The sequence below is a fragment of the Otolemur garnettii genome, unplaced genomic scaffold (assembly GCF_000181295.1).
Source record: "Otolemur garnettii isolate 467f Iridium unplaced genomic scaffold, OtoGar3 scaffold00193, whole genome shotgun sequence".
Taxonomy (NCBI): Eukaryota; Metazoa; Chordata; class Mammalia; order Primates; family Galagidae; genus Otolemur; species Otolemur garnettii.
Window position 1 is genome coordinate 1,193,086 of NW_003852588.1, and position 14,883 is coordinate 1,207,968.

The 14,883-nt window shown below is 41.8% G+C and overlaps 1 pseudogene; it reads left to right on the plus strand.

Annotated features, from left to right (window-relative positions):
* Positions 1-13,563: 13,563 nt before the first annotated feature.
* LOC100941826 lies at positions 13,564-14,003 on the plus strand (annotated as a pseudogene).
* The last annotated feature ends 880 nt before the right edge of the window (positions 14,004-14,883 follow it).

Genomic DNA, 14,883 nt, shown 5'->3' on the forward strand with positions numbered 1-14,883 from the left:
TCTTAACCCTTAGTAATCACCATTCTATTCTCTACTTTCCCCGTGCTATCTCGTATACGTGGAATTGATTATACAGTAGAAAACACCATGGAGAGTCCTCAAAAAATTAAAAATAGACATTTTCTATTTTTAATAGTGGTCATGACCTGCTTTATTGATGTCAGAATCCACTAATATGTCACTTTCTCAGCAAAGGAACCTGAAGCCCAGGTCCAGTATTGGTAGAGTAGTTTAAGGTTCTATCAGAAACTTATGAAGTGGGTAGGAAAGAGAGGGGGAGAGGGATAAAAAAGGAGAGAAATTTTAAAATTAATTAGTGACAGCTGTTTAGGGGAAATATTACCACCCATATGCATTTTTAATTCTTGAAAAGAGGAAAAGATGCCACTTATGAATGCTGCTCATTTTTTCAAACAGGCTGATATAAAATGATGAAATGCCACATTAAATTCACTAAACAGACATTTCAAAGTCAAAGGTTAGTTCATCCTCTGTGTCTCAAATATCATTATTTAACAGCTCGTTTGCTAACTGGAACCAAAGGCACTAAGGAACGCAGGGCCCATTATCCGCTAGATGGCGGTATAGAACAGGAGTAGCCATGCCTCAGCCTGCTGACTGACACCTGGTGGGCGTGCTGCCAAAGGATCCAGAAATCCAGGATTCCCCAGTAATTCAAATGGGGTCAGTCTGAAAGTTTACTCAGTGCTCCTGGCATGTTTCTGTCTTTACTTGGAACATCCCTGGCTTTCAGCTTCATTCTTTTTTTTTTTTTTTTTTTTTGAGACAGAGCCTCAAGCTGTCCCCCTGGGCAGAGTGCCGTGGCATCACAGCTCACAGCAACCTCCAACTCCTGGGCTCAAGCGAGTCTCCTGCCTCAGCCTCCCAAGTAGCTGGGACTACAGGCTCCCGCCACAACCCCCGGCCATTTTTTGGTTGCAGCCGTCATTGTTGTTTGGAGGCCCCAGGCTGGGGATTCGAACCCACCACCTTAGGTGTACGTGGCTGGCGCCTTAGCCGGTTGAGCTATAGGCGCCGAGCCTCAGCTTCATTCTTACTGACAGGCTGGCATTTGAAATGAGTGATATCTTTGCCTAGTTCCTTGTGGCAATGCAGGCATTTCCTTGATGAACTGCTGCCAGGTAAAGTCAAAGCCATTGCTCTGTATTGATAATCTATGAGGTAAGCATATGTCATTAAGCTTTCATCTCTTGCCCCTTCACGCAACAGTGTAAGAATACCAGGGCCCCCATGTCATTTCCCCTTGCAATTTCTGTACTTCTCAGCTGCTCTGTAAAGTCACTGGGAATTTGTATTTGTTGGACATTTTAGTTCTCACTATTCACCTGAAAAGGACAGTCTTCTCAAATACACATTTGTAAGCCATTTTCCCTGAAAGACCTAAGAGATGATAAATTGGAAATGTATTAGGCAGGTCACAGTGGCTTGGGCCTATAATTCCAACACTCTGGGAGGCCGAAGCAGGTGGATTGCCTGAGCTCAGGAGTTCAAGACCAGCCTGAGCAAGACTGACACCCTGTCCCTAAAAACAGACAGGCATTGTGGCAGGTGCCTGTAGTCCCAGCTACTCAGGAGGCTGAGGCAAGAGAATCGCTAGAGCCTAAGAGTTTAAGGTTGCTGTGAGCCCTGACACCACAGCCCTCTACCTTTGGTGACAAAGTGAGACTCTGTCTTAAAAAAACAAAAGTTGGAAATATATCATAAACAAAAATGTATGCTTTTTTGCAATGTGACAATATTCTTTTGAAATAACTACAGGTACAAGAGACTTTAAAAATCTTCACAAGTGCTGAGCATGGTGGCAGTTCATGCCTATAATTTTAGTACTCTGAGAGGCCAAGGCAGGTGGATCCCTTGAGCTCTGGAGTTGGAGACCAGCCTGAGCAAGATCAAGACCGTCCCCTCCTTCCATTGCCCCACCGCATCGCTACTGAATAAAAAAAAAAATAGAAAAACTACCCTGGTGTTGTGTGGGGTACCTGTAGTCCCAGCTACTCAGCAGGCTGAGGCAAAAAGACCTCTTGAGCCCAAGAGTTACACTACCATGGCTATATCCAGGGCGGCAGAATGAGACTCTGTCTAAAAAAAAAAAAAAATTCTCACAGGTGATGTCAGCTCCTAAAATTTGTTTATATTTACCTGAAAATCTTATTTTCATAATATTTTTTGAAGTTGGTAAAGAGAAAAAGTCTATGAATGATTTTCTTTTGCTAACTTATATTTGTATATCCTTTGAATTTTTGTGAGTATATTATTACTTTTACATAACAGAAAAATTTTAATGTTTTTGTTATTAGAATAATACATAACTATGAGGGAAAATGCAGATTTTATTATGGCATAACCTAGAAAGTTATTACTAATAGTGAGCTGAATGCTCACACAATTTAAGTGCTGAGTAAATTAATCTTGACCATGGATTGCTGATTTTGGATATAATATTTCTGAATTTAGGCCATTTCTACTATGTTCTTCTTTTTTTTCCCCCTCTTGGGACAGAGTCTCATTTTGCCACATGTGATAGACTGCTGTGGCATCATAGCTCACAGCAACCTCAAACTCTTGGGCTCAAGGGGTTCTCTTGCCTCAGCCTTCCAAGTAGCTGGGAATATAGGCACCTGCCAGAACACCCGGCTATTTTTAGAGATGGGGGGTCTCACTCTGGTTCAGGCTGGTCTTGAACCTGTGAGCTCAAGCAATCCAACCGTATCAGCCTCCTAGAGTGCTGGGATTAGAGGTGTGAGCCACCGCACCTGATCTTCAGTATTGATTTTATATCCTGCAATTTTACTGAATTTGTTCATTAGTTCTAACAGGGTTTTTGTGGAGTCTTTAGGGTTTCTATATATAAGATCACATCCTCTGCAAACAAGGACAATTTTACCTCTTTCTTTTTGATGCCTTTATTTCTTTTTCTTGCTTAATTTCTCTGACAAGGACTTCCAGTACTATGTTGAACAGAGGTGGCAATAGTGGATGTTTGTGCCTTGGTTCTGATCTTGGTAGAAAAGCTTTCAGTTTTTCATCACTGAATATAATATTAACTATGGGCTTTTCATACATGGCCTTTATTATTTTGAGTTATTTTCCCTCTATTCCTAGTTTGTTGAGAGTTTCTTTTTTTTTATCATGAAAGTGTATTAAATTTTGTCATATGCTTTTTCTGCATTATTTTAGAGACAGGGTCTTGCTCTTGCTCAGGCTGGTCTCAAACCCATGAGCTCAGGCAATCCATCTGCCTCGGCCTCCCACAGTGCTAGGATTACAGGTGAGAGCCACTGTGCCCAGCCCTGTGTTCCTATCTATAATTAAAGGTCCTACTGAAAGTAGAAAGAACATCTAGTTGCTCATTATTATTGTGAAAACAACTAGTAAGACATCTGGCAGTGGCACTTTCAGTTGTTAAAAACAGCAAAATCAGTATATCCAATATTTTACTGTTCTTTAAGCTGCAAGGTAACACTCATCCATGCTATGGTTTATAGTATAAGAAGCACCCTCCCTTACTGAGCTCATTTGATTCTCCAAAAAGGTATATGAGATAGGAGGAGCATTTAGAGGTCCTAAGATATAAAATTCTCCATGCAAGGTCATGTGTCTGATAAGTTTCAGAACCAGAGAAGAACCAGCCATTTGATTTTGAGTTCAGGCTATGCGCCCTCTATTTTCGTGGGCTTGAAAACTATGCCCACATATGCACCCTACCTGCAGATGAGGAAGAAGATGCCTTCTCATCAGGTACTTAAAGTGCTGGATGCTCTGTTACTTATTCTCCATCTGCATTTGGGAAATGAGTGGGGGAAGGGAAGAAGAGCACAGAAAGACAGGAATAAACTAGAACAGGCTGTGTTTGCCCACTGTGCCTTCACTCCCAGTGTGGAATGGATTTTCTGTAACAGCTCTGATGGCAGGCAATATAAGTCTTATTGATGCTGAATCCTAATGCCATATTAATTTGTGACACTGTCCATCACTTTTAAAATTACATCTTCCTATAGCATAGCTATCTGTTCATTCAACTGAAAAATTCTTGTTGATTGCCCCCTAAGTACCAGGGCCCATGTTGAGAGCTGAGTGCACAGAGTTGAGAGTGGCTGGTGGGCTCCCTGCCCACGTGGAGTTTAAAGTCTAGCAGAAGATAGACATTAGAGAAATCAGCAGAGACAAACACAAGTACACAAGCACTGATTCAACTGTGAAACAAAAGGAAAACCTTCACTAGAGACTGTAACAGGGAGGAGAGATAATTAGGATGGAGGAGGGGTGTGTCAGGAAGGCTTTCTCCAGTGGTATTATTTATGCTGGGTCCTCAACAATGAGTAAAGATTTACAAAGAGCAATGAAAGGAAATAAAGGCCATGAGGTAGGAAAATGCTTAGTTTGTTGGAAGAACTGAAAGCTCAGGTGAGCAGAACAAAGTGAGCAAAGGGGCAAGAGATAGGACACAGACGGCAGGGCTCCCAGGCCTGGAGAGTCTGCTGCCCATGTTAAGTTATATATTACCCTAAGACCAGTGGCAAGCCATTGATGAGTTGCAAGGAGAGACAATATCAGGCTTATGTTTTTATTTATTTATTTATTATTTATTTATTTATTTTGAGACTGAGCCTCAAGCTGTTGCCTTGGGTGGAGTGCTGTGGCACCACAGCTCACAGCAACCTCCAACTCCTGGACTCAAGCAAGTCTCCCGCCTCCGCCTCCCAAGTAGCTGGGACCACAGGCGCCCGCCACAACGCCCGGCTATTTTTTGGTTGCAGCCGTCATTGTGTTTGGTGGGCCCAGGCTGGATTTGAACCCGCCAGCTCAGGTGTATGTGGCTGGCACCTTAGCCACTTGAGTCACAGGCGCCAAGCTGAGACTTCTGTTTTTAGAAGATGACGTAGGGCCAGGTATGGTGGCTCATGCCTGTGAACCCAGCATTCTAGCAAGCCCAGTCAGGAAGATTGCTTGAGCTCGGAAGTTTGAGCCCAGCCTGAGCAAGAGCGAGACTCCATCTCTTCTAAAAACAGAAAAATTAGCTGAACATGTTGGCTCATGCCTGTAACCCCAGCTATGCAGGAAAGGAGGTTGAGGCAGAAGGATCACTTCATCCTTGGAGTTTGAGGTTGCAGTGAGCTGTGACAACAACACTGTACTCCAAAACAGTGGGACTCTGTCTCAAAAACATAAAAAATAAAGATGACACGGGCAGCTCCCATTCAGTAAGAATGAAGCAGGAGTCATGGTAAGAGGCCTAGCCTCTCTTTTCATCAACACTGATAAGTCCAAATGCCTCCTGAATGCCTCTGCTTAAATGTCTCCTAGGCATCTCATCCCTGGTAAGTCCACATCTCAACTCGGGAGGACACCCTTCCTCTACCCTCAAAGCTGTTCTAAGGAGGTGACAGAGAATGGAACACCCAGACTTGGTATTCCATAGCATGTGGGGAGTGAGGGAGAAGGATGTGCCTCCCCTTCCCAGATCAGGTATCATTGCTAACGATCCCTGAACTGTAGAGGATGTGGGGTTTATTTATGGACGGACTTCTTGCTTTTGCTTTGTTTTGTTTTGTCACTCTGGCTTTACATGTCTCCCCTTCCTCTTAAAGTCCTTGTAAGGAGAACAAGGACTTTGTTCCGCTCACCTGAGCTTTCAGTTCTTCCAACAAACTAAGCATTTTCCAGGTCTGGCTGCTGCTCACTGAGGTGCAGAGCAGGGAGGAACAGCTTTGGGGATAGGGGAAGGGTGTCCTCTGGAGTTGAGATGTTCACTTATCAGGCATGAGGCACCTAGAAGACATTCAAGTAGAGATGTCCAGGAAACATTTGGATATTTGGAGTGTTGATGAAAAGACAGGCTAATTGTACGTGGTGGCTCAGGCCTATAAGCCTAGCACTGAAGCAGATGGATCACTTGAGCTCAATAGTTCAAAACCAGCCTGCACAAGAGTAAGACCCCATGTCTACTAAAAATAGGAAATACTAAAAATAGAAAGAAACTAGCCAGTCACTGTGGTCAACACTTGTAGTCCCAGTTACTCAGGTGGCTGAGGCAGGAGAATCGCTTGAGCCCAGAGTTTGAGGTTGCTGTGAGCTGTGATGATGCCATGGCACTCTACCCAGGGTGGCAGAGTAAGACTCCATCTCAAAAAAAAAAAAAAAAAAGAGAAAGAGGGGCCTAGGCTGGAGCTAACTGCTTTGGGAGACGATGCTAATATCCACGAAAACCCGATGAGACCATGTCAGGAGAAAGTACAGGAAAAGGAAGGAAGACCCAGAACAAAGCGCAAAGAAACTCTGCATTCAAAAATAAATAAACAAGAAATTAAAAAAAAAAAAAAAAGGTGAAAGAAGAGGAAGCTAAGAGAGCTTGAGCACAACCTCCCAGAGAGGTAGGAGACCAACCAGGACAGGATAGTGTCTGACAGAGAAGGTTCCACAAGGGAGAAGTCCCACAGCTTCTCCTGCGGCAGCGTGAGCTGGGCCCGCGACCATGTACCACCTCTGGAAGCACCAACAGTAGCTCAAAAAGGAAAGCGCTGTGGGTTAGAAGTGAAAAGAGACCCTTCTGGAAATCCCAACGATGAGTAGCGGGTGTTCTTTACTTTCAGAGAGGAAATTTTACCCGCATAGCTTTCTATAGCAGCCTAATGAATAGCAACTGTCAGTACCACTTGTTTTCCTAATAATTACGAAAAATTTCAAACATACAGAAAAGTTGAAAAAATTATACAATGAATACCCACATATCTATCACCTAGATCCTACAGGGAAGGTTTTGTAAGCTAAGCACCCTTCCATCCATCCATCAATCTAGCCTATTTTTTGGATGCATTTTCAAAGTAAGTTTCAGACATAAGAACATTTCACACATAAACACTCTAGCATCTGTATTATTACGTAGGATTCAATATCTATTTGTAGTTCCTTTTCTTTTGAAGTAAAATATAAAAAGAGCAGAATGCATAAATCTGAAATGGACCATTCGATGTTTTTTGACCAATGCTTATCCTGTGGCCATACTATTCCGTTTTACAAAATATTACGTCAGCCCAGAACGTTTGTCGCTGCTGCTCTATCTTTCCCACAGTGCAGAGGATGTTTGTAAAGCATAGTAGTCTGGGCTGGCGGTGAGGGCACAGCCAGTGTTAATCCCTTCTCCCCTCTGGCAGGGGACTCCGTACCACTCATGCAGGTTCACCCACACTTTCACCCACATTTTCTATCTTCACCAAGATAGAAAAAGACATTGAACGCTTCCTAAAAGTGCTTTTGTAAATGTTTCACAATAACCCTTTGTAGAGGACAATGGTGTCCAGTAAACGAAGCCCAGCCCGGGAAATCATAATTCCTCCCTGGGGATCCTGTCGCACCAGTGCTGAGCAAGCGTATGTTGCGGTACTGGTACTTGCAAAACAGGAACAGTAACCATCTATATCATAACCCTGTAATGATTACCCTGGTCTTCTATTATATTAACTAAAATAACCCTGGGGGAAAAAGGTAAAAAAGATTTCAATACCAGGTTATGAACATTTCTACCACCCTGCTGTGTTTGATTCACCCTGTAGTGCCCTAATCGGGCCTGGATGCTGAAGACAGGTTGCTCAGCGAGGCCTGAGTCAGAAACATTCTCTGGGGAACGTCATACCTGCTCAGATTTGGCTAGAATCAGGGCTGTCTTCCCAGATCAGGTATCTATTGCTAACGATTCCTGAACTGAAGAGGATGTGGGATTTATTGATTGATTGATTTCTTGCTTTTGCTTTGTTTTGTTTTGTCACTCTGGCTTTAAGAAGGTGGATTGGAATGAAGAGAGGATTTCTGAATCCCATACCCTAAACCTGGTTCTAAGGAACTCAGAGACATAACTGAGGCAAAAGACCTTTTAAGGTTTAATTAATTTTTTTTTTGAGACTTCTACCCAAGCTCTGTGAGAGGTCTAAGGATCGCCTCAGATTTATGTTACTTCCTGAGGGGTTACAGACTCACATTTACCTCTTGCTCCAAAATCCATCTCTTGCTGAACTCTCACCTGTCTTGGTGTCCACTTTTATTGTTACCTTTTTCTGCTCTGGGCCAATCCCATCGTGGAATTCAGCCTCTTTTCTTTGATTTTCCCATTCAAAGGCAAAGCCTGATAAAATCCATTTCTCTCTCTCCCTAATCTCTCTCCCCTCTTTTGAATGTCCTACTCCCACTCACAAATTCCTATTGATATTTAGATTCAGATTGGTTTAGCTATAACTTTACTTCCTCTTATTCTTCTATCCAATAGCCCTAGGGCCTCACCTACCCGCAAACGGCTCTATCAAAATATTTTTCTAAACAAAGATAGTTCTCTAACAAGAACTTTAGTGTAATATTCTTTTTTTGAGACAGAATCTCACTGTGTCACCCTGGGAAGAGTGCCATGGCATCACAGCTCATAGCAACCTTCAACTCTTGGGCTTAAGCGATTCTCTTGCCTCAGCCTCCCAAGTAGCTGGGACTATAGGCGCCCACCACAATGCCTGGCTATTTTTGTTGCAGTTGTCGTTGTTGTTTAGCTGGCCTGGGCCAGGTTCGAACTCACCAGCCTGGGTGTATGTGGCTGGTGCCATAACCACTGTCCTACAGGCACTGAGCCTGTAATGCTCTTTTTAAAGATGGGGTCTTGCTCTGTCACCCCAGCTGGAGTGCAGTGGCATGATCATAGCTCACTGCAGCCTCTAACTCCTAAGTTCAAGTGATCCTCCCGTCTCAGCTTCCTGAGTAAATGGGACTATGGGCTCGCGCTGTCACATCTGGCTAACTTTTCTTCTCAGTACTTTTTTTTAAGAGATGAAGCCTTATTACTATGCTGCCTTGGCTGGTCTCAAACTCCTGGCCTAAAGCAATCCTCTCACTTTGGCCTCCCAAAGTGGTGAAATTATAGGTATGAGCCAGAGCACCTGTCTAAATTCTTTAAAGTATATATATACATTTATAGACAAATTTATACACCCATAAACACACATATATACACATATATAATATATACATATACATATATCACACACCATGTGTGCCATATACTCATTTACACATCTCAACCACTGAATAGTTCACCTGTGGAATTGGTTCTTAGGCTTATCCTTATTTCCCATTATACATATTATAAGATATAAATATATTTATTTGTCCATTGCATCTTCATTTCTTATCCTCATCTTTTTATTTCTGCATTGCCACAGACCCTCCTTTATGATTAAAATGGATCCCAGCCAGTTTCCACTGGTAAGTTCAGAAAATAGGAAACTGGAAGTATCTGTTCATTCACTTATTGATTCACTCACACATTCCTTCAATATGCAGTAATTGAGCACCTACAATAGAAGAGTGTATTGGATCCTACAAAAGAGATGGATTTAAGGGAGGGAGGGAAGAGGGGTCAGTGTCTTTAGAAACTAAAATCCAGCTGGATGTGCAACGCTTAACACACGAAGCAAAATGTCCTGAAATGCACAATTCTCATCAGAAGAACAGCAAATTAGAGCAGAAAGCTAAAGCTTTGCCGTACACACCAATGGTGCTGTATCAGCAGAATGAGCAGGAGGGGGAAAAAACCCACTGTGGTTAAAAGAAACTGCTGGCTTATGGACTTTTTAAAATTACAACTTGTATGCTCTTCTAACAGCATTAGTTCTGCTTAGGCGGCAGAGTAGCTTTCATGAAAGTCGAGTTCAGCCACGTCTTCTGCCTGTTTAGAGAAAGAGGTCAGGTAAAATGACTATAGCAGTGGCAACAAGCTCGCTGAAAACCACAGTGTCTTTCAGATGAGATAAAAATAACCACACAGTGGAAAATTTTTGCCTGCTAAAAACCTTTTGAAATTGATTCAAAAGCACACATATGAGCGTATTCTCTTTACTCCTTGGGAGTGTTCTCCAGGGAAACAGCTTTCTAAACTTAATGTGTTAAAATAGGAGAACAGTTTAGCAGGCTGGGAGAATTTTGGAGTAAGCAGCAAGGGGGCCTTGAATAATACGGTAGCAGCGATCACAGAGAATTTGGAGCTCACCAGAGCCTGGATAAATTGCATGTGCCTTGAAAAGACGTCACCCAGGTTTGCCTGGAGCTACACAGATCCACGAGTCCCAGCTGCACGAATTCAGTCCCACCTACACACCGGCTGTGCTTTTTGGTCATTGTTTCCTTTTCTGCCTATTTGGTTTTAGGCTGTGTCAAAAGAGGAAGATATGTAACTGAGACAACTCTTCCAAACCTCTTCATACAGAACCACAGTTTATAACTGAACTCTACACTGAATACTCTCATCTTTCAAAGTATTTTAAACCACCTTGGAAGAGAAATGAGTACTGACTTTATACATTTGCAAAAATCCATATTATATGTATTATAGGATGTCTTTGTAAAAGCTGAGTAACTTCCTCAGTGTTGATCTGACATCAAAATGGACCCAAAGGCAGAAAATAAGACTCTCATCCTAAATGCTGATAAATACTGTCTCTGTGTGATGATTTTTGTAAATTCATAAGTCAAATGTCTTTTAATGTACAAGACATCCAAGAACTTAACTATGAATTTCTTAAGTTCATGAATAATGTTAAGTATTACCATCCTGAAAGATGGTATTCATGTACAAAGGAAAAACTGTTTCCTTCCTTCTTTCCTTCCTTCCTTTTTGAGACAGAGTCTCACTTTGCCACCTGGGCTAGAGTACAGTGGTGTCATCATACCTCACTGCATCCTCAAACTCCTGGGCAAAAGCGATCTTCCTGCTTCAGCTTCCCTAGTAGCTGGCACTAAAGGCATGCACTAACACACCTGGCTAATTTTTCTATTTTTAGTAGGCACATGGTCTTACTCTTGCTTAGGCTGGTCTCTAACTCTTGGCCTCCAGCAATCCTCTGGCCTCAACGTCCCAGAATGCTAGGTTTATAGGTGTGAGCCACCCCACCTGGGCTGTTCCTTGATAGTGGTGAGATATAATAAATGACTTCCTTCTACAAAGCCTCCAAATGAAAGTAAGGTGGGTATTCTTCATTTCACAAAAACTATGCTCAACCTCGCTATAACTAGAGAAATACGAATTAAAATGAGATACCATTGTATAGTCATCAGATTTCCACAATACGTTTCTCCAGACAGTATGAGATATTGGAAAGGTTGTACAAAATAGGAATTTAAATAGTCTACTAGCGGGAGTGAAAATTAGTACCACCATTTTGATATGAAATTACTGATATATAGTAAAACTAAAAGTTGATGTTCCTTATAAGCCAGAAAGTCCTCTTCTGGAGAAACTTGCAAATATGTGCACAGAAGACATCCACAAAGAGTTGGAAACTATCCAGAAATTCATTAATTGGGAAATGAAAAATAAAGTGTATATGTCCATGGACATTAAAACATGCACCAGGTCTCTAGGTACTCACATTACTAACATAGATCACAAAAACATACCTTTGGGGCAGCCACAGTGACTCATACCTATAATCCTAGCACTCTGGGAAGCTGAGGAGGGTGGATTACCAGAGCTCAGGAATTCCAGATCAGCCTGAGCAAGAACAAGACTCTGTCTTTACTGAAAATAGAAAAAATTTGCTGGGCATTGTGGTGGGTACCTGTAGTCCCAGCTACTAGGGAGGCTGAGGCAGGAGAATTGCTTGAGCCCAAGAGTTTGAGGTTGCTATGATCTATGACACCATAATACTCTACCCTGGAAATAGAGTGAGACTCTGTCTCAAAAAACAAAAATTTGTCTTTGAGGGGGAAAAAAGGCAGTTTATAAAAATTTTATATAGTCTGATAAAACTTGTATAAAGACCATACATATTGATGATGGATACACACATACATAGCAAAGAGAATCAGGTATTAATGGATATTATCAGAGATTATTTATAGGTAGACAATTGGAAATTGGGAGCAAAATAGACCTAAATTTTATCCAAATATTATAATCCTTTTACTAAAAACACACAATAAGTATAGTGCAAAAAGTGAAAGTGGTGTATTTAAGCTCTTGCTGCTGCTGTCAAAGACCCCGACTGGCCTTCTCCTTGTCCTCTCACAATAGATCCTCAGAGCTTCAGGCAGCAGGATACAAGGAATACGAGTACAACTGCAGTTGTAGGAAATGGAATGGGGTTTGAGCTTCGATTTCTTTTTTCTTTAATTTATTTTTGTAGAGACAGGGTCTCACTATGTTGCCCAGACTGGTCTCAAACTCCTGGTCTCAAGCAATACTCCCCCCGTGGCCTCTCAAAGAGCTGAGTGTGAGCCAGCATGCCTGGCTTCAATCTCTATTTACAATAATGATATGCAGAAACCACAACTGATGCCCGCACGAACCTGGACAATGTCACTCCAAGAGTACCCACTGTCACAGCCCATCTCACCCACAGACACCATAAGATACTGGTAGTTTTGGAAATAGACACCAGTAGCATCGACATAACATACAGCTCTCTGCCTGAGAAAGATGACATTGAGAGGAGGAGAAAGCACTTTGAAGAAAAAGTGAGATTGGAGGTAGAATCGGTCAAGTTGGTCTGAAAATATCCCCCTGTCTCAGTTTGTTTTACTGCCATAACAAAAGAGCAGACCTGGTACTTTATAAACAATAGAAATTTATTTCTTGTCAGTTCTGGTTGCAGGGAAGTCTGCCTGCCAGGCCCCAGTGGGTGCCATGTCTAGTCAGGGCCTGGTCTCCTCTTCCAAGAAAGCACCTTGTTGCTGCCTCCTCTGGAGGGGATGAATGAATGCTGTGTCCTCACACTACAGAATGGACAGAAGGCAAAAGGGCCTAAGCCAGTTCCCTCTGGGCCTTTGTAAACACTAGTCTGTGTTTAGGGGAAAGCCCTCATGACTTAATCATATCCCAAAGGGGCCCACCTTTAATACTGTCACAAGTGGATTAAGTCCAAAGTGAATTCTAGAGGGGCACATTCAAATCATAGCTTCTCTCAAAAGATAGCTTCTTTAAACATGCAAAGCACACAGCCTCTCAGCATAAGGAACACATGTGTTGTAAAGAAAAAGGGTATTTTCTAAATAGAATTTTTGAAGAGTTTTCTTTCATCTCTGCTTCTTTCTCTCTTGTTGACCATTAGATTGGGGCTCTAAGTTAAGGTGTCTGACAGTCTTGATCAGTGCAAATGAAGAATTGAAATCTGACCTTGTTCACACAGTGGGGGCCATCTACTAAAGACTGCATGTTTTATTCTTCCTTTTTCTTTGTTAAGCAGGTACTAAAAAACCAAGGTACAAACACAAACTCACAGCTGAATTTATGCACTCAAATATGTTTCCTTCTATAGGCTAATGACTTAAACTTTCAATGATGAGATGACAGCCCTCTGATAGTCCATTTTCCATTGAAGGCACTGCGAGGTAGGGCTTCTTTATCAGTCCAGGTTGCTGTATTTAACCATATCCTTTGTGCTGATCAACATGCTCCTAGAATTGGTTTTCATTTAAGCAAGGCTGTAACTATGTTAAAAGTCTAGAAATAGATCTTGCTCTTGCCACGTGCTGGTGTTGGAGGAAACTCCCTGCTTCAGATTTACCAACAGCATGAATCAAGAAAAGTTAGCCAAACTTCAGGCTCAGGTGCGGCGAGGGGGCACAGGTACAACTTAGAGAAAGAAGGTGGTACATAGAGCAGCTACGGTTGATGACAAAAAGCTTCAGAATTCTCTTAAAAAACCAGTTGTGAACGATATAGCTGGTATTGAAGAGGTATGATCACTTTGTGAACATGATTAAAAAGATGATGGGATAGTAATTCATTTCAATAATCCCAAAGTCGTCCAAGCTTCCTTCTCTGTGATTACCAGTCATGCAGAAGCTAAACCAATCACAGAAATGCTTCCCAATATTAAGTGAGAGTGGTGCTGACAGCTTAACAAGCCTTCAGAAGTTAGCTGAACAGTTCCCACCACAAGTCTTGGATAGCAAAGCACCAAACCCAGAAGACATTGATGGAGAGGATGATGACATTCCAGATCTTGTAGAAAACTTGGATGAGGCATCAAAGAATGAACTAACTAAATTTGTTTCTGGTTTTTAGAAGCTGGCATGGACTAGATTTAACAAATCAGCTATGTGATTCCAAAGTTTTACAGACATGGAGAACATCACCTGTCACTAGTTCAGTAATATAAATATTTTGGATATTAATAATGTTGGTTGGGTAGTGCCCATAGTTCAGTGGGTCGGACGCCAGCCACATACACCCAGGTTGGTGGGTTCAAACGAGCCTGGGCCAGTGAAAACAACAATGACAACTGCAACAACAACAGCAAAAAAAAGCCAGGTGTTGTGGCAGGCACCTGTAGTCCCAGCTACTTGGGAGGCTAAGGCAAGAGAATCACTTAAGCTTGAGATTGTGGTGAGCTGTGATGCCATGGCACTCTGCTGAAAGTGACATAGTGAGACTCTGTCCCCAAAAACAAAATAAACAAAAATATAACGCTTTATTGTTTAGCATTTTTGGGTCATTTGATTTTACATTTTGCACTTCCTCCCAGGATCTGTTCTTTTGGTCAAAACATGAAGTATTAGTTCAGTTTGAGGGTGTTTTCAGTTTTGATTCTAGGTTTTTTGTTTTGTGTCTTTGTTGGAGTATTTTTGGTGTTTATATGTATACAGTAAAGAGCAAATTGGAAAATAGTTCTATTTATCCTCTGTCTTCCCCAGTGACATAAAACAAATCTTTACCAAAAAAATTACTAGAAATAGAAAAAAAATTTTTGCCAAATTCTTCAGTGATTATGATATCAGCATATAATTTTATTTATTTATGTATTTTGAGACAGAGTCTCACTTTGTTACCCTCAGTTGAGTGCTGTGGTATCTAGCTCACAGCAACCTCAGACTCCTGGGCTCAAGTGA